Below are 25,248 nucleotides of genomic sequence, written 5' to 3'. Positions count from 1 at the left end.
TTATTTTTAATAAACATGTTTTCAAAATCAGGCAAAAATACCTACACAGTGAAGGTTCCACTGATCCCACTCACTAAACAGTTCTGGCCTGTTTAGTTCTGTTCTTACTATGGAATAAAAATAAATGAGTGAACAAGGTGGCCCCTTCTCTGCCCTTTGTCCACAGGGGGAGACAAACGTTAATTAAATGTACTTACCAAGTACGCATATCGGTGTACAGCAAGACAGCGAGAGGAAAGAAGAACAGGGTGCTGTGGAGCAGGCGGCGAGGAGATTCCAAGCAGGCAGTGTTTAAGCCCCGAGGATGAGAAACTGGCCAGCAGAGGGTTGGTTGGTGGGGGGAGTGGATAGACAAACAGTAGGTGCAAAGGTCCTGAGGGTTTAGGAACCAGGAGTTGACAAGCTTAGGAGGGCCAGGGCTCCACGTGGCTGCCATGGACATAATGTACCTGACAAGGGGCAAAGAGCCTTAGAGTAACTCTCTGCGTGGGTGACAAGAGTGGCCTGGCCCCGAGCAAGGGTGGTGCCAATGCAGAGGAGGGAAGACGCTGGTCAAGAGATGTGGCGTTGCTCTGGCTCTCTGCCCTCATGTAGTTCAGACAAGGTGTGGAGAGAAATGAATAAGTGAGCTGTTTCAGGCCAGTAAGTCTGGGCTCTGATGGTCAGGTGGGAGGGCTGGGTTTGCCTTTAAGAAAAATCAAACAATTTTCCAAACAAAAGCCAATCTCGGCCCTCTTCCAGGTGGACTGCATGCTGCGGTCCTTCGGGTTCAGGTCTGTACACTCTCTTAAGCGCTCCTCAGCTGACCCCAGGGCAGAGGCATCACTCCCACCAGGCAGATGTGGCAACAAGGCAGAAAGCAGTGGCGTTCCTACACGTGGGAACCTGAACTTCGGCCCAAAGAGCGAGACTCTGGTACCCTCCGCTGTGGGCTGCTCAGGGCCAGGTCCTGGCCTGGTAGTGCTGGTGAGGGAGTCCAAACCCACTCTCCTCTTCTTCCTTGAGTGAAGTCCAAATCTGTTGGGGCAGTAGGATGCCCATCCAAAAAGCTTGCTTTCAGATTTCCTTACAGCTATGGCTACTATATGTTCAATTCTGGCCAAGAAAAGATAAATGTAAGCCTGCTGGGGACAAGGGAAGAAGCCTCTGGCAAAACTACTGCTTTCCTAATAAAGGGAGCGGCAGTGTCACCTGGCATGACTCTTCCACCCTTCTTCTTGTATCTGGGCTGTGGATGCCATTATCAGGAGGCATGGCAGCCATCTTGTGAACATGAGGCTGTATGTCATGTGTTGAGGACAGCAGGTGAGGAGACAGGAGATGGAAGGAGCCTGTTCCCTCCCACAGCAGCCCTGCCCCAGCCTGCATAGGTACAAAACACCAATCGTCTCATTGAAGCCGTGCTCGCTGGTATTCTGTTACATGTAGCAGAATGCAATTTTGACAGTGGTCCTATCAGGCCCTCATTTTATAGATAAGGTCATACAGAGGCAGGAAGGGAGAAGACTGGAATGTGAGCACTTCATAGCAGTCCCAGACTCTTAGCTCCCAACACTGGCTTGGGAGAAACTGGGGTCCACCTGCATCTCCATCTCCCCTTCCCCTAGGGCACGAGCTTTACAGAGTGTGGACTCTGCTCACTCCCAAACCCTGGAACCCACAGCAGGAGCTCACATACCCAGTGAAGGACTCAGAAGTGGATTTATTTTTTTTTTTGGTACTAGGGACTGAACTCGGGGGCACTCGGTCACTGAGACACATCCCAGCCCTAGTTTGTATTTTATTTAGAGATAGGGTCTCACTGCATTGCTCAGCACCTTGACATTGCTGAGGCTGGCTCTGAACTCGCAATCCTCCCGTCTCAGCCTCATAAGCTGCTGGGATTACAGGTATGTGCCACTGTGCCAGGCTAGGAGTGGGCTCTTGAAGGTCGTGCCACTCCCTGGAAAGATGGAAACAACACTGGCTTCCCAGGAGCACGTGCAGGTTCACGAGGAACAAAAGCAAAGCCCAACGCCCACGGTTCCATCAGAACCAGCAAATCTCTTCCAAAACCTCCCTCGTGACCCTACATGTTTTTTTTTTGTTTTTTTTTTTTTTTTTTTTTTTTTTTTTAAATTTAGGTTTCAGATGATTTCCCTCCACAGACTAGCTGTAACTCACAGACCAATCACCTCCCAGAACTTTCAACCACTTCCCCAAGGTTCTGCAGCTGGAGTAGCTGCTGCCCTGCTGGTGCTGGGCCTGCAGGAGCTAGTCATGCCTGCTCTTCAATCTCCTTCCTCTCTGTGACCCACCCCACGTGATATCCCCATCTGTAAACCCCCCACCCAGGGACCATTCTCTGGACTCCTGCCCATCTGCCTAGGGACAGGGTCTGACAGTCTGATGTGGAAAGGCAGGCTCACTGGCATTTGTCCAGTGCTTCATGTAGACACACTGCTCTGCTCCCACAGTGGGGCAAGCAAATAGGCACGGAGCCTGGTCCACAGCAGACCAAGGCCTGTACCTGTATTAACACATTGACTCAAACATCCTTCAAGACAGGCTATTATCACCCCCACTTTATATAAGAGAAAGTGAGGCACAGAATGAAAGCGATCTGTATAAGTAACATGCATACAGTCACCGCTGATAAGTAGCAAAAGTGGGTTCAAATCCTGCAGGATGATTTCAGAGTCCAAGCTTTTAACTTCTAGGCTTTCTGGTGTTCTATGATGAATAAAGGCATAGACCACCAAGGAGGGAGGAGACAGGCCTGGAGTCAGGTTTGACAAGGAGGGAAAGCTTGCTTCCTGATCTAGAGCAAACACTTTCACTGGCTCCCTACAGTATTCTAACCATCTTGTCCTTTGTGCATCTATCAATATCAAGGCTGAAAAAGCCACTTAGTTTTCCAGTTAAGAAGCCTGAAGGGAGAAGCTTCTGGGAAGCTTCCTAATAGAGAAGTACTACTGCTTCCTGCCTTGTGACTTTGAGAGGCTGCGATACCTGAAGTCACAGCAGTCATCCTGCAATCATGAGGAAAGGCCAAGAAGACTTCAGAAGTACAGACCTGGGGACCTGACACGGGGAGCTGTTGAACGAATCCTGGAGCTACCTTCTTTCTTGGCGTCAAGCTAAAAAACTGTGAGTTGAGCTTTTTGCAACAGGTAATCAGAATGAGCAGAAGCTTTGCCTTTATCTAGATTACTACTAGTGAGCTCCTTTGAGGGTTGGGATCAAAGCAGCTTTGTCCACTGCTAATTCCCTCAGCACTAGCACTGTGGCTGACACAGTAGGCTCTCAGTTAACATCTGGTGGGTGAGCTCAATTTATATAATTTATATCCCCCGAGATCATATACAAAGTCCTCAAGTCACTAGAGTGTGGTGCCAGGACCTCAGTGCCAGCAACACTTCCTCCAGCTCTGAACGAAGGCTTTTCACCTCCGAGCCTAAGTCTCCTCGACTGTCTCGACCTCCAGGGTCACAGAACAAGCTTCACTAATCATACACGAGGACCCCTCAGCACAGGACCTGGAGTGATACCAAGGAGGCCCGTTAGCTGCTGTCACCACAGCCTCTCATCTCTTCCTTGCCTGGCAAACGGTGACCACCGTGTCATGTGATGAGCCTCTACCAAGGTAGAACCTGAGAGTCGAGTGCAGAGTACTGGGAAAGTTGGTGTGCACTCTTCTCTCTCACTCAGGGGACAGCAGCAGTTTAGGGCACAGGTTCTGAACTCAGGTCACTTGGATCTGAATTCCAGCTCTGCTGGGGGACCTTGGGCAAGTCACTGAATCTCTTTGTGCCTAAGCTGCCTCGTCTGTAAAATGGAAACAGGAGTAGCTCCTTCAAAGGAATGCGATGAAGACGAAAGGAGCTGACATGAGCTCCAAGGGCAGAGCCTGGCACGGTAACCGCTGAGCCACGTGCCCGCTGTTACTCTACTCCTACGACAAGGACTCCTGCTGCCACGACCCCTCTGCAACTCGCCTGCTGCTCTGGGGTGAGTGTACCTACCTCCGAGGATTATCATGAGAACCAAGTTAACGTGTGCCAAGTAACTGAAACAAGGTCTGCTTTCTAAGAAGGGCCTGGCTCGTCTCGGGGAGCTCCACGGCTCTGGCCAGGGTCTCCTGTGTAACTGAGTTTCTAAGCTTCTGTTCAAGCCTCGCACTGCTGTTGAGCCTCTCTGTTTACGTATCTGGCACCATTCCTCTCTTTCTGCTGGCCTGACCTCCAGGAAGCCACATGCCCAATGCCCACCTGAGTTTAAAGCTGCCTGTAGAAGCCACCTTGTGCTGCTCAGTGCTGGAAAGCTCCTCTGGCATCTCTCCTGGTGCGGAACACTGCTCTCCTGGGAGCCCTCCAGGCAAGCAAGGGCTCTGTCTGCTGGTACAATGTCCTCAGCAAGGACTGCCTTAGCCCAGGGCACAACCCAGTCCAATGGCCAGGAACAAGTCAGTGTCTGCTCTGAGCATGGATTGGGGAGTGGGTTCCTTCAGCCCAGGAAGAGCTGGTAACCATGGAGGCCTGTCACAGCAGGGCCTCGTAGTCGGCAGTCAATGCCCACACCTGCCTCAGGTGGCACCTAGGGAGTCAAGGTGTTAGGGGTGGTGCTCATCACTAAATTACGTACCCTGACAGGCCATTTAAACCTGGTTATCTCATCTGTAAAGCAGGGATCAAGCTCCCTGTTTGATCCACTGTCTGTCGTCCTGCTATGGGAACTACATTTCTCAGGATTCCTGGTTAGCTTCAGAAAAGCCCGGAAGGTTCTCCCTCAGGCCCTCCATCTTGGACAGCATCTCAGACAGGGGATACCTCCCTGACCTGCTGCGGTGGGCTGTGTCCCTGCAGCTCCAGCTGCTCCTCTAGGGGCTTCCTCTCTGTCCCTTTTTGGTTTTTCTCTTCCTCCATCTGTTTAAACAAACTGTCTAAACCGAATTCCCTCTACATAAAACACCTAGAATGGACTCTGCCTTCCTGATGGGGCACCTGAGAATCAAGGGAGAAGATGCACCTTGGGAAGTGAATAATGCACCTTGGCATTATTTTATGGAAATGCCCCCTGCTCTCCCATAAGAAGCAGGCACATGTGGGCACCTGACCCCCAATATGAGCTGATGCTTGAGATTTGTTTCAAAATGATCCAAAAGCAGGGAATGAGTGTGCCCATGTCTGTGGAACCTGGTGACACGATTGTACACGTATGTACACACAGACAACGTGTGCCGCTTCCACCTGTTACGGCCTGAGATCTCCCATTACCAAAACAAACCAAATCCACCAGGTAAAAGGAAATAGGTCCTGGTTCTGTTGGTGGGGGTGTGCCAGGTTCTATTGGCAGAACGTTCTTCAAGGGCAACTGTCAGCTCATTAAATTAAAACCATGCATACCCGTGGACCCAGTGATCCCAGGATGAGGCCAGGAGGCCAGGGCTGCCTGGACAAGGCTCCCCACTGCAGTGCTCCTGGGGCTGGAAGAAAGATCACCTGAGGGACCTCCATGAAAAAACTTGCTACATAAGTTGATATGCCAGTTGCGAGAGAGAGAGAGAGAGAGAGAGAGAGAGAGAGAGAGAGAGAGAGAGAGAGAACATCTAACTTGCAAATGTGGGACAACGCCCAGGAGACCCTGAAAAGTGACCAACGCTGGCTGTGAAGAAAATGCACGCATCACATCTCATTAAAGAAATTATGTGACCCTCAGAGGGGAAAAAACCTGGTAAACAGCAATAACACTAAATTTCAGAAGCATGAACACTAACACCACGTGCTGGGCACTGTTCTAAGCACTTTGCCGGTAATATATAATCATAAAACCCTGTAATGTAGATAGTTACTTTCTCCATTTTATAGACAAGGAAACTGAGACAGAGTGACAAAGTCATTTGCCTGAGTCACACGGCTAGTTAAATGCCTGCTCCAGAGGCCTTTAACCTGGCTGACAAAGCAACTCACTTACCATGGTTACTTTACCTTCGGAAAGTAGACCTGGAGGTGGGGTGCAGGAAATGAGTAAGATTTTCAATTTTATTTTTATTTTATTTTATTTTTTGTGATGCTGGGTGGGGATTGAACCCAGGACCTTGTGTTGGTTAGCATTTAGGCAAGTGTTCTGCCAACGGAGCTATATCCCCAGCCCAGATTTTCAATTTTTACTACTTCTTTTTTTTTTTTTTTTGGTACCAGGGATTGAACCCAGAGATGATTACCCACTGAGTGACATCCCCAGTCCTTTTTTGTATTTTAGAGACAGGGCCTCCCTGAGTTGCTTGGGACCTCACTAAGTTGCTGAGGCTGGCTTTGAACTTGCAGTCCTCCTGCCTCAGCCTCCCAAATCCCTGGGATTACAGGCACGCACTACTGTGCCCAGCTCTTCATATACCTTTGTAACATTTAATTTTTTTTTAATCACACATCACACTTTTAAAAATTAAAAAGCACCTATATAGAAATGCACACCTACTACCTCACCCAAACATGGAGGAAGCACCATGTGTCTTTTTACAACTTTGACTCTCCATGGTTTCTAAGGAACAGTCTGAAATGCCTCCACAGGTGACTTCTGAGGTCAATAAAGAGAGGATAAAATATTTGGATATTTAGACAATATTAGAATACCCAGTAATAACATTGATCATAAGTGCTAACACTTTCCCAGCACATACGTACCACGCATGGTCTTAAGCACTTCCAAGCATGTGGCATATATAACCCTGTTAGAGCCTCAATATTCCCTGTGATACAGATACTATTATCACTTCCAGTTTGTATTTAAGGAAGCTGTGGGGTTCAGTGTAGTTAAGTAAGTTGTCTTAAATGGCAGGGTCGGGATTGGAACCCAGATCACCCAGCTCTAGAATTTGCCCTCTGTGACTGTCCTCCCCTTCTCTGCATCTCTGACTGAGTCTCCTATGGAAAGATGAGCCTAGAACACAGCCAGAATGATCATTAGAGCATTAAAACTTGAGACCCCATTTTACATCCATCAGGCGCAAATTAGGAAGCAGGGTAACAGCCAAGTGAGAAGCAAATGGGGGAGCCAGGCCCTCTCGTGATCTGCAGGGAGCATGGGTCAGGACAGTCTCATGGGCAACAGCCTGGCCATCCCTGGGGAAGAGAGAATGCTCATCCCTGGTCACACTATGACCATGGGTACAAAACCTCTCAGGTTCAGACACAGGAAGGGGGGTGTCACTGTAGCACTGTTGCAGTGGCTGGATGCACACAGAGCCACGTGGCCAGCTCTCAAACACATGCCATTGGGCGAAAACCAGAAGAAACAGAAAGCATGTGACACGGAGCCCAAAACCATTTCTGAAAGTCGACTCTTTGCTCAAGCCCCAACATACACTTTGCAAGGATATGTACAAAGCTATGACCATAGCACAAACACAAGAGGAAGAAGGGTCGAGGGGAGGGATGGAGATTAAAGAATAAAAAACCTACCCAACGATAAGGAAGGGGACGCACACTCGGTTGCCCCTCTGCCACCAGCCAAGTGCTCTTTGGCTGCCAGACCCACTTGCCCCTCCTCTGGGGGCAAGTGAGGGTGGAAGAGGCTGAGGCAGAAGCCAGACAGTCACTACTATGCTCAAGAACACCACACTTCTTTGTTCTTGAATACCATAAAATCTGTTGGGTACACTGGCTGACTCAGTTAAGCACTGGGCAGGGACGGAGCTTTGGAGGCCTCTTCCTACTGTGGTGGGCATTTGGTTGTCTGCTCATCCCCACTTCTCCTTCCCCAGTTCCTGGAAGATGGATTCCAATTGGTCAAAGGCAAGCAGGGTGCAGTATTCTGTGGTGAGGGCACACAACCTAGGCTGGACCAAATGTAGCCTGAAAGAAAGTGTTTGAACCCAAGAGGAAGGAGGCTTCTTCCTCCTCCTCCTCCTTTCTCTATCTCTCTTTCTCTCTTTCCTTGTTCTCCCCACTCCCACATTACCCCTCTGTCTGTCCCTTTCCTGATGTCCGTGGATAAGAAAAGTAAGTGCATTGGATGTCACTGGATTCCATTTGGGGGTCAAGCGTCATATATAGAGGTCTTAGGAGGAAGTTAAAGCTCAGCACCTGAATCCTTGACAGACATGGCAAGCTGCTCTTTCTGCCCTGCCTGATGCCACCCACCCCTCGACTCCCAAAACATATTAATGTCTGCTGTTTGCCCAGATGGTGCCAGGGTTTAGGTTCTTTGCAACTAATGACATCCTAATGGAGACCCATGCAGGAGCCAGCCTTTTTTTTTTTTTTTTTTTTGTCAAACAAGGGAAATTTTCTGCAAGAGGGAAACAGGGGATCAGAGGCAAAAACTGGAAGGGCCAATTAATCCCTATGTAAGGAGAGTGTGTACAGGTCTCCAGCTGCATATTCCCTGCCCCATCCAGAGGCAACAAGGAAAGTCGGTTGCACAGCCCTCTGTGCAGGAGCTCAGGAACCTCTGCAGTGGGTTACTTCATGATACTCGGTCTTCCCCATCCTTCCAGCAGGCACTGCAGCCAGCTTCCTCTGTTCTATTTCTCCTGATAACAGCAGGGGGCTAATCCCCAGCTGGCTGGAGCTGAGGATGAGAGACAGGACCAGAAAGCCCAGCCTGGCTCTCCTGCAGTTGCTTTGTTCCTGAATCAAAGGTCAAACTTCTGGATCTGGGCTACTGCTGGGAGCTCTGAAATGACACATGGCCCAAGGACCTCAGCAAGGGGACCTCTGGGCTGCAGTGCACTGTCACTCTGTCAGATTAAAGGGCAAGCAAGGTGGGGGGAGACAAAGGAGCACACACTCTGCAGTCAGCCTGCCCTGGGTCCAATCACTGCTCTTCAGAGGGACCGGCTCTGCGCAAGCAAGTGGCGGAGGGACTGCACTGGGATTGCCTGGTCCATAAGGCACCTCCCTCAGGGAACTGCTGCATTAACACGAGGGAAGTGCTCAGCACTGGGCCTGCTGGTGCACAGCTATTTCATTAGCATTATTATTTGTTTGGTGTATCTACTTATTTAATTCTTGAAGTACAATTACATATAGTAAAATGTGCCTGTTTTGAGTACACATTCAAGCAATTTTGACATGTCTGCAACTAAGTAACCTATGCCTCAAAACAGAGACGGACTGACTGCTGACACATACTGTGTGCCCCATTCCCTCCCCCATGCTCTTTTTCCAGGTTCCCCAGCTCACAGAAGGGTTCCCCCAGGGCCCATGACGAGGAGGCTGGAACCAGGGCACATTCCCTGCACAGCAAGCTTGTGCTGTGTGGCCAAACACAAGTGGAGGGAGGGCTGACCAGTCAGGATCCTGGGAGTTATCCCTGACCCTCTGCTTTGGGGACTGGTCTGTTGTCCCCCTACAAGGTACTCCTGTTACCTGACTTTTTCCTGCATTCAATTGCAACTCTCTCACCTGATTCTCTGACCCTGATCTCAGTGCAGCATTTTGGCGAGGTCCCTCTCAAGCCTGAAACTCCCCCATCACTGGCCTCAGGGTCAAGTCTAACTTCCTGCCCTCAGCCTTCAAGGCCTGGGCTCTGTCTGTCTTGCCCTCCCAGTCTGTTCCCCCCTCTCATTGGCAACTTTTTCAAATGAAATTTTTTACTGAGATGATTGTAAGGTCATATGGAATCATAAGACAGAGTACAGAGAGATTCCATATACACTAGACCCAGTTTGGCAAAATGGTAACGTTGTGTAAAACTTCAGTATAACATCAACACCAAGATACTGACAGTGATGCAATCTGCTGATTTTATTCAGATTTTCTGTGCTTGAGTATGTGTGTACTCTGTCCTATGCAAATTTGCCACCTGTGTGTTTGTGTATTTACCACAACTGTGAAACGAACAGGGATTGAGGGATGCAGCTTACTTACAGAGTGCTTGCCCAGCATGCACTAAGCCCCAGGTTCCAACCACAGCACAAAAAACAAAATACAGTTCCAGTACCGCACACATCCCTTATGTTGCTTTTTTGCAACCACACCCATCTCCCTTCAATCCTGTTCCTAACCAGGGACAACCAGCAAGCTGTACTCAATTTGTATAATTCTACATTTAGAAAATGTCAGACAGACGGAATCACACTGTAACCGTTTCAGATTAGCTTTTCTCGCTCAGCATAATCTCCTTGAGGTTCATCCAAATTGCTCTGCAATCAATACTTTGCTCCCTTTTACTGCCAAGTAGCACTCTCCACAGTTTGTCTTAACAATTCATCTGCTGTGGGCTAGGTGGGCTGTTTCCAGTTTGGGGTTATGAACAATGGTGTACGGGTTTTGTTTGAACATTAAGTCTGATTTCTCTGGGATAAATGCCCAAGAATGCACTGACTGGGTTATAGGGTTGCTTGTGCAGCTATCCATTTGTTTTTGAAGAAACCACCAATCTGTTTTCCAGAGTGGTTGTGCCATTGCACATTCTCACCAGCAGTGTCTGAGATCTAGCCCTCTGTATCTTTGTTGCTGGTAACTTCAGTTCATTCACTCTATACAGACTTACAGATTAACATTAAAAAAAAAAAAAAGATTTTCGGAGCAGCTGCATGTGCCGGGTACTAGTCCAGATGCTGGGATACAGCAACACTCGAGATGCAGAAGCCATACTATCAGTGAGAGCTGACGGTGTGGGGTGTGGACAGGCACCACACACGGCAAGTGATCAGCAATGATAGTGCTATGAAGAAGACAAATGGGGTGACGTGATAAGGAGGAGGATGGGCTCATGGGAGGCACAGCGGAGTAATTAGGGAGCCAGATGGGTTGAGTTCGAATCCTAGCTCCACTTCTACCTGTGTGGCTCAGGCAAGTGACATTACTTATCTGTGCCTCAGTTTCCCTAATCTGTACAGTTAGGTGGTACCTAACTCCTAGGGTTGTTGGGAGCACTAAGTGAGTCAATACATATAACCCACAGCAGCAAGGAGACGGCCGAGAGGAAGTCCAACTGCCCCTCAGGCACCCAGGGGCACTGCTAATAAGCCACAGCTATAAGCTCTGTGGCTTTCCCAAGACACGCACAACACAGCCAAGCGCTCTGAAGGGAAGACCCTCCCTGCAGGGCCAGAGCCCAACTTGCTCAGAGGAGGCAGCCACAGGCACAGCAGAAGGAAGAGCAAGGTCCTCCACTTACCCACAAGGAGATGCCAAAGCACAGGACCAGAGGGCTGCTCAGGGCACCTGGGCCTCTGCACACCCTGGGGATTCCACAGCATTCCCAGGCTGGCAGGGTGTTGGCAGGCTCATATGGGTCTTTGTCAAACGGGGGAGGCACAGGGTCTTGGCCCACAAAGGAGTCATTTCCTGTGTGGTGCTCAGGAGACAAAAGTAATCTGGAAACTCCCTCCTGGCTTGCTCCACCTCTCTCCAGGGCTTGGCCCACAGGAGGGAACCGAGAGAAGCAAATTAGACGGCATTTTACGAAAGAAATAGGGAAATGGGGGGAAGGGGTGGGCAGTTGGCAGCTTTGGGCCTGGGAGGAAACGAGGCCATCTTTGCGGGGAGTGGGCCAGGGTCCCTTCTCTAAGAGGAAGGATTTGTGAGTCACCAAAGCCTGGAGGCTTTCTGAGGAGAGGCAGAACTGTTGGGACCTGTTTTGCAGGCCTCCCGGTGGCCTGGGGTGGATCAGCAAGCAATTTCTTTCTTAGCGACTGAACTGATCAGTCTGGAACCAGGGCACCTTCTTTTCCTTTACTGAAAACTAAAGCCACAGAGCAAGTGGTCAGATGACAGCATGAAGCTTCAAGGTGCCATGTGGGGGACGGGGAGGGGAGTCTCTGACTTTGACCCTGGCTTTCAGCAATCAGTACAAACTGTGCAGGGGAGGAAGGGAGTCAGGATGTCAGGCCTCGAAAGTGCACACAGGAGTTGAAATGAAACTGTATCACTTCTCTCCTTAAAACCCTTCCGTGGCTACCAAGGGCCTTGGGAAGAAAGTCCAAATCTCTCATCCTGACTCACCAAGCCCAGCACGGCCAACCCTGTGGTCCTGATGCCCCTTCCTTTTCATTTTTCTGCTGGAGTTACATGGTCTGTTTCTCCACCACACCCAGCACCTTTCTACCCCGGGGCCTTTGAGCAGGCTATTCTAGCACTTTAACACTCTGGCCTCCAGTCCATTCCTGCTGCAGTTCCTATTCACCCTTCAGGGGTAAGCACATAGCCTATTTCTTCAGAAAAGCCTCCTCAGACCCTGTTCCCACCCAGCCTGGAAGAAGATCCCACACCCTTCTCTCTCAGGGCACCCTGTACCTTTCTCTTACAGCTTAATTACCCCAGGTAAATTGTGTGTTTATTTCAGTGATTATTTGGTACCTAACCCCCACCCCAACTGATGAGGGCCATGAAGTCAGAAAAATGGTAATGCTAGTACTACTTTTAACAACAGCTCACATTTATTAAACACCCACCCTGTTTTACAGCATTATCTCAACTCCCTACAGTAGCTTTAGGAGGTCAACACTGTCGTTATTCCCATTTTACAGATGGGATGCCCATGGCACCAGGCACTCAGTAAACTGTTAGTTTGGGGGGACACCCAGATGTTTGGGTTATATTTCCAATGCCCCTTTGCCCTTAGTACCCACTGGGGACAGAAGCCCAGGTCGGCAGAACATGTGGCACACTCCGGGGTGAAAGCCTGAGGTGCTATCGCAGTTCCAACCTCTCCCCAGTCCCAGAAGACACTGCTTTAACACAGATGAACAAAGCAGGCGGGCCACACACTCCACCATGCACATCTGCTGGGGAGGTGGCCACAGAGCCCTGTCTCTTTGAAACTGCTCCCACTGGCCATCTTTCACAGCACAGGGTTCCTCACTGCTAAGCCCCCTCCTCCTCCTCATGGATCCTCCTGGTCCCCCACCTCCTCGTGGTGTCCCCCTCCCAGCCTCTCTGGCTGATTCCTCACCACCTCTCTGGGCAGGTTTTCTCATCTCCACTCATACCCCTACCCAGGTGGTGGTCCCTGGGTCCCTGGCTTCCAATGCCGTCTCCACTGAGGACCCCTACATTTCCTTCTCCAGCCAGGACTGCTCCCCTCAACTCTAGACTTGTAAATCCAACTGCCCTCCCATCTCTCATGGCTGCCTAGCAGGTATCACACTGATCAGAGCCAAAGCTGCATTCTAGATCCTTCACATCGACTTTATAGTTCCTTGCAAGACTCGGCCCTGGTGTTCCTAAACGCAAAACCCCCACTGCCCATCAGGAGTTCAAGCCAAAATCTCAAGGTCACTGTGGGCCCTTCTCTCTCTCTCAACCCCACATCTAGGCCAGTAAGATGCACTGTTTGCTCCATCTTCAAGGTATAAGCAGGATCTGCTCCCTACTCCCACTATTTCCTGCTTGGACCATGGGCCACAGAAGGCACTCCTGACCCAATTTTCTGTCTCCACATACAGCCAGAGGGACTCTATTAACATGTGGGTCAGATCACATCCCTTCTCTGCTCAGAACCCTCCCACTAGCCATCCAGGGAAAAGGCCTCACGTGCAACTCTGACCTCATCTCCTCCTGTTGTCTTCATTTTTGAGGTGGGTGTGTAATGGTACCTCATTGTGATTATCACTTGCATTTTCATAATGATGACTAAGGGTGGTGAGGTATTTATTTTAAATAATAATAACCATACATTGTTAACATTGACATGGCATTGAATATGTGCCAGAAACTAAGCTAAGGGCCATGCTACCTTTCCAAATCTCTAGGGCTGATGTATTTTGGAATTCTGAGTAATTTGGATTAGAAAGGCAATCCAGCAGAGTCTGGGGAGCACTGGTAAACTATGCCATCATTTCTGCAGCAACAACCTGTCAGCATGGATTACAGTCCACCTGGGATGGTGGCTCTGAAGAACGACCCTGAGTGCCACAACCACTGACTTAGGCAACATCAGCTCCTCTACTTTACAGTCGGAGCAAGTGAGACATAGGAAGGCTAAGTGCTTTGGCCAGAGACACACAGGTAGAAGTGGAGCGATGGGATTCCCACACAGTCCAAAGCCATCTCCATGTCTGTCTGCACTGGGTCCTAGGACAGCTCACAGGGAATCCAGCATTCCTCCTGATCTGCAGGGGATACCTGAGGCCACAGACAGTGAGTACTAGATACACTAGGCTCCTTCCTGTACCTACATATATACCTAACTTATAAATTAAGCCCAGAGGTTAACAATAATAAAATAGAATAATTATAACAATATAGTGTGATAAAACCAATTTAAAACATGTGACTTGCATACTTTTGGAATCTTCCATTTAATATTTTTGGACCACAGTTTACCACAGGTTAACTGAAATCTAGGAAAGCAAAACCAATGATAAGGGATGAGGGATGTAGCTCAGTGATAGAGCATATGCAAGGTCCTGGATTCCATCTCCTCTAGTACCATTAACCAAAAAAACAAAACAAAAACAACAAAACCAAGGTCAAGGGGGACTACTATGATTGTGAATGAATGTATGGGAACATAGAGAACTCGGGCTTACCAACTAATTGCACCTCACAGGAAGATCCAACACCACTGAGCTAGTTATTTATATGTGGCTAACCTAATTTATTTTGGATACAAGATCTACCCAAATATAAAGCAACTGTCCTCCCTAAGTTATCCTCAGAAATAAGAGTTGTCTTTCAGAGTCTTCTGTACTATTTTCTTTTTAATAAAGGACTCTTTGGGACTAAAAACTCAAATGATGCTAGTTTTGGCAACGATTTAAAGGAGGGATACTTTATAACAGACATGGTAACTATTCCCACAGGTTTAGCCCCACAATTCCAAATGTTGCAAGTCACTGTAAACAGGCCCTTTAATGATTTCTAAGTGTGTATATGTGTGTGGAGGGGGATACAAATAATTGTAAGCAACATTAAATCAAGTTAAAATCCTTGAGGTAAAAGTCTTGCTGTATATGGTGGGGCATTTAAACTAGAATTTTAAAAATTAGCTGGGCCTGGTGGTACACACCTATAATCCCAGAGGCTCAGGAAGCTGAGGCAGGAGGATCACGAGTTCAAAGCCAGCCTCAGCAACTTGGCCAGGCCCTAAGTAACTCAGGGAGACCCTGTCTCTAAATAAAATACAAAAAAGAGCTGGGTATGTGGCTCAGTGGTTAAGTGCCCCTGAGTTCAACCCTCAGTACCAAAAAAGAAAAAAGAAAATAAAAGGTATGTGTGTGTGTGTGTGTGTGTGTGTGTGTGTGTGTGTGTGAGAGAGAGAGAGAGAGAGAGAGAGAGAGATAGTACTGAAAAATGTCTGGGAGCCAAGTACCACTATATGGGATGAACTCAGATGAAGAAATTTAATTTTCTTATGACATTATTTATTATTCATATTGGAATAATTAGTCTGATTTAGGAACAAGTGCTTTTGTATGTTTACATTTATCCAGCCATTTATCCCTTTCCAATAACTGTCCTCGAAGAGCAAAAGTTTTTTTTTTAAAGTAATACAATAGATTAGTGACTATACTTAGAGATCACCAATATACAACTAAAAGACTTTTTGTTTTTGTTTTCTGTAGTACTGGGGATTAAACCCCAGGGCCTCAGGGATATTAGGCAAGTGTTCTACCACTGAGCTACAGACCTAGCCCCAAAGAGGAATTTTTAAAAAGCTCTACCTGTGTATGAGTGGGCTCTTGAGAGCTGGGTGGTGTTTAATACAAGATCATACACAAATGCAGGAAGCGCCACACCACTGGCACTCCAGATGGAGGGAGAGACAATGCATTTGGAAACATGTAGATGACACCAAGTGACTCCAGTGATAAGGATCCCTGTGAAGAGTGGGAATAACACTGTTTTAGGATCTGTGAGGGAATATAAATAAGCAACATTTTGAAATTTAACATTTTTGATTTCAGGAGTCAAAATGTCTCATAAAATTAGTAAATTAAAAAATATAGGGCTGGGGAGATAGCTCAGTCGGTAGAGTGCTTGCCTTGTAAGCACGAGGCCCTGGGTTCAATCCCCAGCACCCAAAAAAAAAAAAAAAAAAAAAAAAAAAATATAAACAGGCAGATGATTTAGGCAATTTATAACCTTAGCATTTCAAGTAGGTCCCAAAACTGTATTTTTAAAAATCTTTTCTTTGTAAAGACAGGGACTCTGCTTGTTTTGGGATACACTATTAGTTTGGAAGAAGCATTTCAAAAAATCTGGAAGACATGTACTGACTTCAGCTTGTAAAAGTGATTATCTTGGGGGACCTGGGTTCTTTGATTTCTTTTTTACAAACAATGAGTCAAGTATTACTTTGATAATCAGAAATCAGAAAGACAATGAAGTTTTTACAATGTGAAGTTCACCCGAGGAAATTATAAAGTAGCAGTTTTAACCCTCAACCACATACTAGAATCAGTTAGGGAGCTTTAAAACAAGCTAGCAAACAAACCAAAAAACCATAACAAACAAACATACCAATATCCCAGGTCTGTCCCACCCTTTGCGATTCTAACTGAACTGGTCTGGAGTAGGGCCCAAGCCTTAAAATTTCTTAAAGCTCCTCATAAAGCAGGAACTCAGCATTTGCTGAAAGAATGACTGAGCTCATTTAACTCATGAGTCTAATGAGTAGCAAGGATGAGAATCATTTTTAAAGCAAAATTTCCCAAATTATACTACAGAACATGTTACCATGTGTCTTCAAAAACAAAAGGGTGCCATGATCAAAGAAGGAAGTTTCTTTCCTGCAGGATTTTGCAGAGTCTGAGAAATAAATGATTTACCTGGTGAAAAAAAAAAACTGCTGACCAACAAGCAGGATCATGTGATAGCATCCACGACTTAGAAGACACATAACAAGATGGACGTGTGTGCCCATGCGTGCATTTGTCCACCCGGCATTCCTCTCTACCTGAGCAACCATGCGACCACAAGCCCTATCCACTCTACCTCCGAGCTGTACCCAGAACCCGCCCCCCCTCCCTCCGCACTGCCCTGCCTGGATATCGCTGCAGGACTCTGTCCTGCTCTCTCACTGGCTTCTAGAATTCTTTGGCCACCAAGGCAGGCTAGCAGAAGATCTTAGAGCACACAGGGTTTGAAAAAGCTTCTTCTCCCACCGGAGACCATCCATGGCACTCTTTACCTATGTCCTATGACTGCGGAAGGACCTGCCTTCAAGTGAAGGCAACATGGTGGACAGCAGAGCTGGCTGCACAAGCCTGAGTCCTCAGAGCCACTGTTGAGCTGCTATTGCACCAGCCCAGAAGGTGATCCAAAGAACCCCTGCACTTTTGAGTTGCGGAGCCTGGACAGTTCCTATTTAGGCTTTCATGAAAGGGGTTTTGTTACCTGTAGCCAGATGCATCCAAACTATGTGCTCTGTATTACATTATCCTATTTATTGGTCACCCGTGTTTTTTACCAGGTAAAATTGTTTTTCCTGTTTATTGTCGGTTTCCCCCTTCTAGAATGCCAGCTCAACAAGAACTGGGATATTTGCAAGTCTTGCTCACTGGTGTGTCTAGAGTACCTAAAATGCTGCCTGCCAAAGAGTAGGAACTCAACATTTATTGAAAGAATGACTGAGCTCATTTAATTCTATCAATGTCTCCAAAAGATGGGTGTCACAAATAGCAAACTACCCCTCATAGCCATTGGACCCAAGGTCTGTCCCACCCACCTCTCCCCCTTCTTGCAACCTTCTTTCAGTTCCTTCAAGAATCAAGTTCCTTCCCACATCTGGAAGTCCACCAATGCTACTCCCTATGATGCTATTCCCTCTACAGGGAACCCTCTCCTTGCTTCTCATCCCACTCAGTTAAGACCTACTCATCCAAATGTCAGACCCAGGGCAGATGTCTCCTGCCCTCTATGAACATGTCAGGAGTCCTTCCCTCGGGTATACTACTCCCATAGCCCCCTGGACTCCTCTGACGAAGCATTTAGCAAAGATATATTTACTGGGTAGTTGCTGTAATTACTTACTTAAATTTTGTTTCTTCCACTGAACTATAAGCTTCAGGAAGACGGAGACCCAGTGTGTTTCCAGAGCACTGAGAAGGCTCAGCATACAGTAGGTGCTGACTAAATGCCATCCCTGTCTATTATAGCCATGATATTTATTGCTCACTGAACACCCAGGCCACCCCCACATTTCCACCCCCTTGTAGTGAGGCAGGGCCATGTGACTAGTTCCAGGTACAGGGAAAAGTGAATGTGTTGCTTCTGGATCTTACAAGCCCTGCTGTGTGACCCTCCAGTTCTCTACTCCCGCTGTGGCGTCCCTGGAGGCTAAATGTCTCAGCTGTGGAGTTTTAAAGCAAGTCCCCATCTGCCCTGCCTTGTGTCATGAATAAGAAATGGTCATTTCTAGTGCCTAACCTTTGGGATTTCAGGGTTAATTTCTAATTGAAGCACAACTTCACCCATCACTCACGTTCTGGTGAATGAATAAAGGCAGAGACGCTGTAATCCAACTGGGTGGTGAGGAACAAGGCAGTGGCCTTCAGGTGCCAGGACTGAGCCTCAGTGAAAGGTCTGAGGAAGGAGATCTAAGAACTGCTCCCAGGAATTGCCTCTCTCCTTCTCTGTTGGGGAAGATGAAAGCACCCAGAGCCCCTGATGCCTTCAGACAGAGCACACAACTCTGTAGGGATCACAACCAAGTCCCAGCCCCTGGGGATGTTCAGAAGCCAGTGACACCCTGGAAAACCCTATTAGCTGGAAGACACTGAAGCGGTGAGGCTGCATGAAGGGCCTGGGCTAATTCGGGCTGACAACCTTCCCGAAGAATCACCCACTGGGGCTTTGCCCTCCCGGCTCTGTCCCAGAGAATAAATCACACTGTCAGGTCTAATTTAGAACTTGGCTGACGGGTTGAGCAGAGCATCCATGCGTTCTGACCACGGCGGTCAAGGGCAGCCCACTGGCTCCGGAGGCCAATGCTGAGAGGCTCGGGGACTACATGAGAAAGGGGACTGAGAGGCCAACAGCTGTGGCTTTCCAATACGCAGCAAAGGAACTTGCGTTCCTGGTCCAGGTCACAAAAGTCCCATTCCCAAAGCACAGTCCTGCTATATCCAGGCACCTTGCTAGCTCAGGGCTGGCACAAGGTACATACTCTCACTTTGGGTAGGGCAGTAATGATGGTGGCAGCAGCTAACCCTTGCTACCTCACAGGATGGCCACTAAGCAGCCTCGCCTCTGACACACAGGAGGGACTGATGAATGAGCTGCTGCTACCACCACCACAATCCTGCATTATCCTGGCACGTTTTAATCCTCAAAACAATCTTAGTAGATAACAGAAGCTCTCAGAGTACAGATGCCCACTTAGGGCCAGTGAGTGGCTCAGCTAAGACTGGAACCCAGGTTGGCTGGACTCTAGAGTCCATGCTCTCAGTCACCACGTCAACTCATTTTTAAAGTTTCTCCTTCAAGAAGTTTTCCTTGAAACCCCAAGTGAAGGCTGAGAGTCTGTTCTGGGTTCCCACGGTCCTGTGGTTTCCCAGCAAGGCTGTTCCTCACTCTGGCTATTCACCTGGACACCCATGTGGGATATGCCCAGTCATTGCTGGTTGACTGCCTGGATGGTATGGATGGAAACATAAGTCTAAACCTTTCATTTTACAGAGGAAGACACACAAATTTGGACAGACAAGCTGTACTGAAAGAGTTTCACTGAAAAAGGGGAGTTGGGAAGAAGGGAGAAACTGCTCCTTGATGAATTCCTATTCTTCCTTGAAGGCCCAAAAAGCTGTTTCAAGGAGCCCCTCCCCTCCACAGGCTAAGTTGGACCTTTCCACTGTATTCCTACAGACTCTGGGGTTCCCCACTACAGCAGTGACCACTCTGGGCTATTCCTGTCTGAGGGCTGCCTCCCTCACTGGCTGACGAACCCCATGAGGACAGGCTACTCAGTCACAAAACTACCTCAGCTACAGCTGTGTCCTCACAACATCTCAGGGACAAGCACAGAGGAGGTGCACATTAAATGTGCATTGAACCAGTCAGCAGAACTTCAGAGAAAGTCACCAAGGCTGGAAGCCTCATTCTGGGGAGAATAACTAAAAGTGCAGGTACTGACTATTTGGAAAAGGGAAGTCAGGACCTGTTTCCTTGGCCATCTGAAAGCCCCTGAGGGCTGTTGGGAAGACATGTGGCTGGTGGAGCTCCCAGGACTGGACCAGGACCAGAGGGAGGTAGTTTCACACAGGTGGAAGTGATTCACAAGGGGGCATTAAAATGATCACAACTTCTCCCAAAGCAAGATATGCTGCCTTGTTTTTCTCTTGATGGAAGAATTTAAATGGAGGCCAGAGTACAGACGGGGACCCCTGGATCTCTTATGAAGCAATATCATGTAGAGGCTAAGATCAAGGGCCCTGAAGACAGCTCAAGTGTTCCCACCCCAGGTCCTCTGAGTACCAAGTGGCTTCACAACTCTCCGCCTCAGTTTCCTCATCATTACATTGGGGATGGATATCACAGGAGTGACATCATAGGGTAGTTGTAAGGCCTGAGATCATGCACATAAAGTGCTTACAGCAGGGCTTGGCGCACAGTCGGCACCCCTAATGTCAGTTATCATTGCTCTTCTTCCCTTGAGGAACCAAACACTTGGCTGGCCAATCTATCCAACACTCAGTTCCCCTTTTTCTCTGGCTGCCTCCTCAGAAAAGGCTGAAAGTTGAATGGATTTTCTCACCTTGCTTGGAGAATGAGCCAATGAGCTGCAAGTGGAATCTTCTGAGGAATTTTGAATGTCTAAGCAGTCTAGAGTGGTGACACAACACTGGAATCAATTTTTCCCTGTTTGGAGCTACAGCAGCACCTTGTAACCATGAGGGGAAAGGCCAAGAGAACCTACACAGCTCCCGTTCTGGCACTACTCAGCCACCAAACTAATGTTGGCAGTCAAACCACCAGGTTTGCTGGTCTAGGATAGAACTCAATTCATGGTCATTGTTTGCCAGTCTCAGTTCAGGCCTATAACTGGGGACCCCTGGTCTACAGGAAGAAGAGCAGAAGGCTGGGCCAATACAGTGTTTATCAAACCCTGGTCACCGTATTCCACCCTTCCTTTTCAGCTGCATCTATATCTCACCTATGTAACTACTTACTAAATAATCTCTTTAAAACAACTAAATTTAAACATTTAAGAAGGAATCTTTATGGTCACTAAAAAAATGGAAAATTGCTATCTTTTCCTATAAGAAAGAGCAGCTTAAAAAAATAAAATGAAAATGATGAATTTGAAGTTGTCTGGTGTTTCCATGTCTGATGTTTGACTCAGCTGAGGTTATGTGTTATTTGGAGACAGCATGAGGTGATGTTCAGAGCATCAAACTAAGCTCATATTCATCGTGTTGGGTTCAGACTCATTCATGTACCATGAAAATTGATCTGATGTAGCACAATTTGGGTTCAATGCACTAGCAAAACTTCCTCATTTTTCTCCTGTATTGCTAAGAATTCACTAAAAATTTGGAAATTTCTACCACATTAAAAATCAGTGTGCTAGCCTGGGACGCTAAGGCAGGAGGATTGCAAGTTCGAAGCCAGCCTCAGCAAAAGTGAGGCACTCAGCAACTCAGTGAGACCCAGTCTCTAAATAAAATACAAAATAGGGCTGGGGATGTGGCTCAGTGGTCCAGTACCCCTGAGTTCAATCCCCAGTACCTCCCCGCCCCAAAAAAGGAATGTGCTAGATTAAAGCCTGAGTCCATACAATATAAATTAATAACTGAATAAATAAATGAGGGTAAAGGAACCTGTTCTTCCTTACAGAATTCCAGTTAATATACACAGATGGAATGAGACATACACAAAATCACTGTTAGGAAGATACTTCAGTAATTACTATTGCAGGCAAGATTCATTCACCAATGGAAGTTTGAGAAGAAGCAGGACATTAACACAGTCTCAAACTATCTCCCCCAAAGTATCTATTAGTTTTAAAGAGAAAATACTAGCTTGACAGCGGAGACACCTGGCAGACCCCACCTTAACCAAGTGACCATTGCCAGTACTGACACGCAGTGACATGGGGGACCCATCTGATACACTGAGGGGGGCACATCACCTTTGTGGTGTTCTTCCAAACAATGAATGACCTCAGTCAAATGTCAGACATGAAAACATAAGACAAACCCAAATTCAGACATCCTACAAAACAACAGAGCAGTCTCCTTCCAAAGTGTCAAGGTCATGAAAGACAAGGGAAGATGGAGGAATTGTTACAGATTGGAGGAGACTAAAGTGACATGACAACTAAATGCAGCATGGGATCCTGGAAAGCATCTTGGAACAGAAAAGGGACATCAGTAGAAAAATTGGCAAAATTTGATTAAATCTGATTATTAAGTAATCAGATTAATAGTACTGGACCAGTGTTAACTTCTTGGTTTTGATCATTGTGCTTCAGTAGAATAAAATGGAAACATCAGAGGAAGCTAGTGCAAGGGTAGATAGCATTTTTGCAACTTTCTCGTAACTCGGAAACTAAAAATTAAAGAGCTAGCCACTTGCAGTGGAACAAGCCTATAATTCCAGCTACTCAGGAGGCTGAGCCAGGAGGCCTGCAGGTTCAAGGCCAGCCTGCACAACTTGGCCAGACCCTGTTTCGAAATAAAAAATAAAAGAGCTGGGGATGTGACTCACCGATAGAATGTCCCTGGGTTCAATCCTTAATACTGCAAAATATAACATAAAAAATAAAAGAGCTAATAAAAATTATGCTAACATCCTTTGATGGAAACCTGGCCCCTACACACTGTCCCATGATCAACTCCAGGTATCCAGGAAGAGCTCTGCCAGGATGAAGGAATATATGATGAGACCCAGTGAAGAGCCAAGAGACAGCCCATGTAGATTCATGCAGTTTTCACAATTTGAATGACTGGTCTCTGCAGCTCAGCTAACCACTCTGTACCCAGAGTCTGCATGCCAGAATTTTCTTCCATGTTATTAGGGTCTCTTGGTTCCTCAAAGATCAGACAGCACCCACTACCTAACACCTTGCCAGCAAAGGCTGATATCTTCATTTAGGAATGTCTCACAACTGGAATGACACACAGACTGAGAACTTCTCCACTGTTTAGACTCCATTTCACAGACATGAGAAAGGAGGATGTTCACTAGCAAAAAACCAAAACCCAGAAACCTAAATATAACATATTCAAAATCTACAGATTACACGTAAGTATTTACCACGTGTATATATTTTAATTATATGCAAAGACCTGCACTATATTTTTGACCTACAGAGAAAACAGTACACTCACACAGTGGGGTGATGTGGCCATTCTGTATCTTTTTTTTTGTTTTGGTGGCTGGGTGTTGAACCCAGGGACACTTTACCATTGAGCTATACCCCCAATTCTTTTTGTTTTGAGAAAGGGTCTTGCTAAGTTGCTAAGAGTCTTACTAAATGGCTGAGGCTGGCCTTGAACTTGAGATCCTCCTGCCTCAGCCCCTGGGATTAGAGGTGTGCACCACTAGACGTGGTTCTGTATTGATTATAATAGCAGTTTCGCAACTGAATACCTTTGTCTAAATTCAAAGAACTGTATACTAGAAAGTGAGTTTTACTCTATATAAAATTTCAAATTAATAGTAAAAACAAAAAAATGAGTGCAATATATTGATCTACACTTATAAAGATCTCCAAGATGCACCACTGCTGAGGAAGGGGAAAGCATGCTCCAGAAGCATCACTAAAAAACAATTCCGTTTTCTTACACAGCAAACTAAAATAAAGGTTGGCAGGACACCCACTTGACAGTTGACCGTAACCACCTCTGAGGGGAGTGTTGTGCTCACAGGCGATGGAAAGACAGTGAGGGATACTTCCATTTTTCCTCTGAGACCTTTGTATAATTTAAAAGATAATAATAAACATGTTTAGATATACTCATTATAAATTTTTAGAAAATGAACAACCACACTGTACTTACCCTTAGTATATTCTGGAGATTAATGTGCCTTGAGGGTCACGGGACAGCCAACTTCAAAGTCTGTACATCTACGAAGAGAGAGAAAAAAGAGCATATGTATTTTGTCTAGCTCAGTCATCCTGCTACCTACCTTTCATTCACATATTCACTCCCTTAATAAATGTTTATGGAACTATAAGCCAGCCACTGAGAACGCACCAGGGCCAAGAAATTTGCTGTTCTCAGGGAGCAGACCTTCTAGTGGGCGAGGAAGACAATAAATAAATGCACAATACAAGGTTGGGGGTGAGAGTGACAGGGTTGCTACTTCACATGCAGTGCTTGGGGAAGGCCTCCTTAAGGAGAGGCTAGTAACCTGAACAGATGAGTCAGGTATGACTATTTGGGTAAGAGCCTTCTGGACACAGAAATAGCCAGTGCAAAGCCTTGAGGCTGGAGTCAGTGTGGAACACCTCCAGAGTAGCCAGGAGGCGGGAGTGGCTGGTGCCAGGTGAGTGAGGGCAAGTGGTGGGAAATGAGGGCAGATAGGGACATTTCCTTCAGACAACTGTGAGCAGAGGAATGACAAAGAAATAGCACTTGTCCTGACTTATAACTTTACATTATAAATCTATGCTTTAATATTTAATATAGCGGTCAAGATACACACACACATAATTATAATAATAATCATTATTATTATTATTATTGTACTAGGAATTGAACCTAGGTGCTCTACCCCTGAGCTATATCCCCAGTCCTTTTTATTTTTTATTTTGTCCAAGCTGACCTTGAACTTGCATCCTCTTGCCTCAGCCTTCTGAGTCACTAAGATCATAGGTGTGTGCCAATGCTACCAGCTTGGTTGCTCATATTTGAATGACTCTTTCATGGAAAACAAACATCTCCAGGCTGAGGAGCCACAGTCTGTATTATTCACCACCACAATCCAGGCACCAGCACAGGACAGGCTCTAAGTCAGAAAGGTGAGATCTAAAACAACCTAGAGTCACCCTGTATGAAATGGCCATTCAGTAATGACACTTACACCCTTGTGCTGTGTTCTGTCCTGTGCTAACTCACTTCACTCTCCCAGTTGCCCCAAGGAGTAGAAACTAGTAATACTTCCATGTTTCAGAGGAGAAAGCTGAGGTATAGAGTGGGTAAGGGACCCACTAGCTGAGGCTGCCCTCTCAGTTAGAAGTATACACTATAGTTGGGACAGGGACCCAGGCAGCCCTGCTCCCAAGCCTGCGCCAGACCCCTAGCTGGCCCACATTCTGCTGACAGTCAACGAAGAGAGGCTAACGGCAGGCTGGTAATGCCTCCCTGCCTCACTTCCCCAAGCCTGTAATGACCAACACCACCCCAAACCAGATGAAGGCACTGCC

At 47.0% G+C, this 25,248-nt stretch overlaps 1 protein-coding gene across 6 annotated transcripts in view; it reads right to left on the bottom strand.

Annotated features, from left to right (window-relative positions):
* The window catches only part of Sipa1l3 (signal induced proliferation associated 1 like 3), a 223,067-nt gene that overhangs the window by 104,927 nt on the left and 92,892 nt on the right, over nucleotides 1–25,248 (bottom strand). For 5 of the 6 annotated variants that reach the window (XM_047530128.1, XM_047530134.1, XM_047530130.1 and 2 more), the window contains one exon: nucleotides 23,879–23,946. The gene's annotated coding sequence lies outside the window, so the exon portion shown is untranslated. Of the gene's footprint in view, nucleotides 1–11,106; nucleotides 11,221–23,878; nucleotides 23,947–25,248 lie in introns of those variants that run through there. The other variant, XM_047530132.1, reaches the window with a different exon arrangement.

Source organism: Sciurus carolinensis, chromosome 16 (assembly GCF_902686445.1).
Source record: "Sciurus carolinensis chromosome 16, mSciCar1.2, whole genome shotgun sequence".
Classification (NCBI taxonomy): domain Eukaryota; kingdom Metazoa; phylum Chordata; class Mammalia; order Rodentia; family Sciuridae; genus Sciurus; species Sciurus carolinensis.
This window is presented reverse-complemented; position numbering and strand designations above follow the sequence as displayed.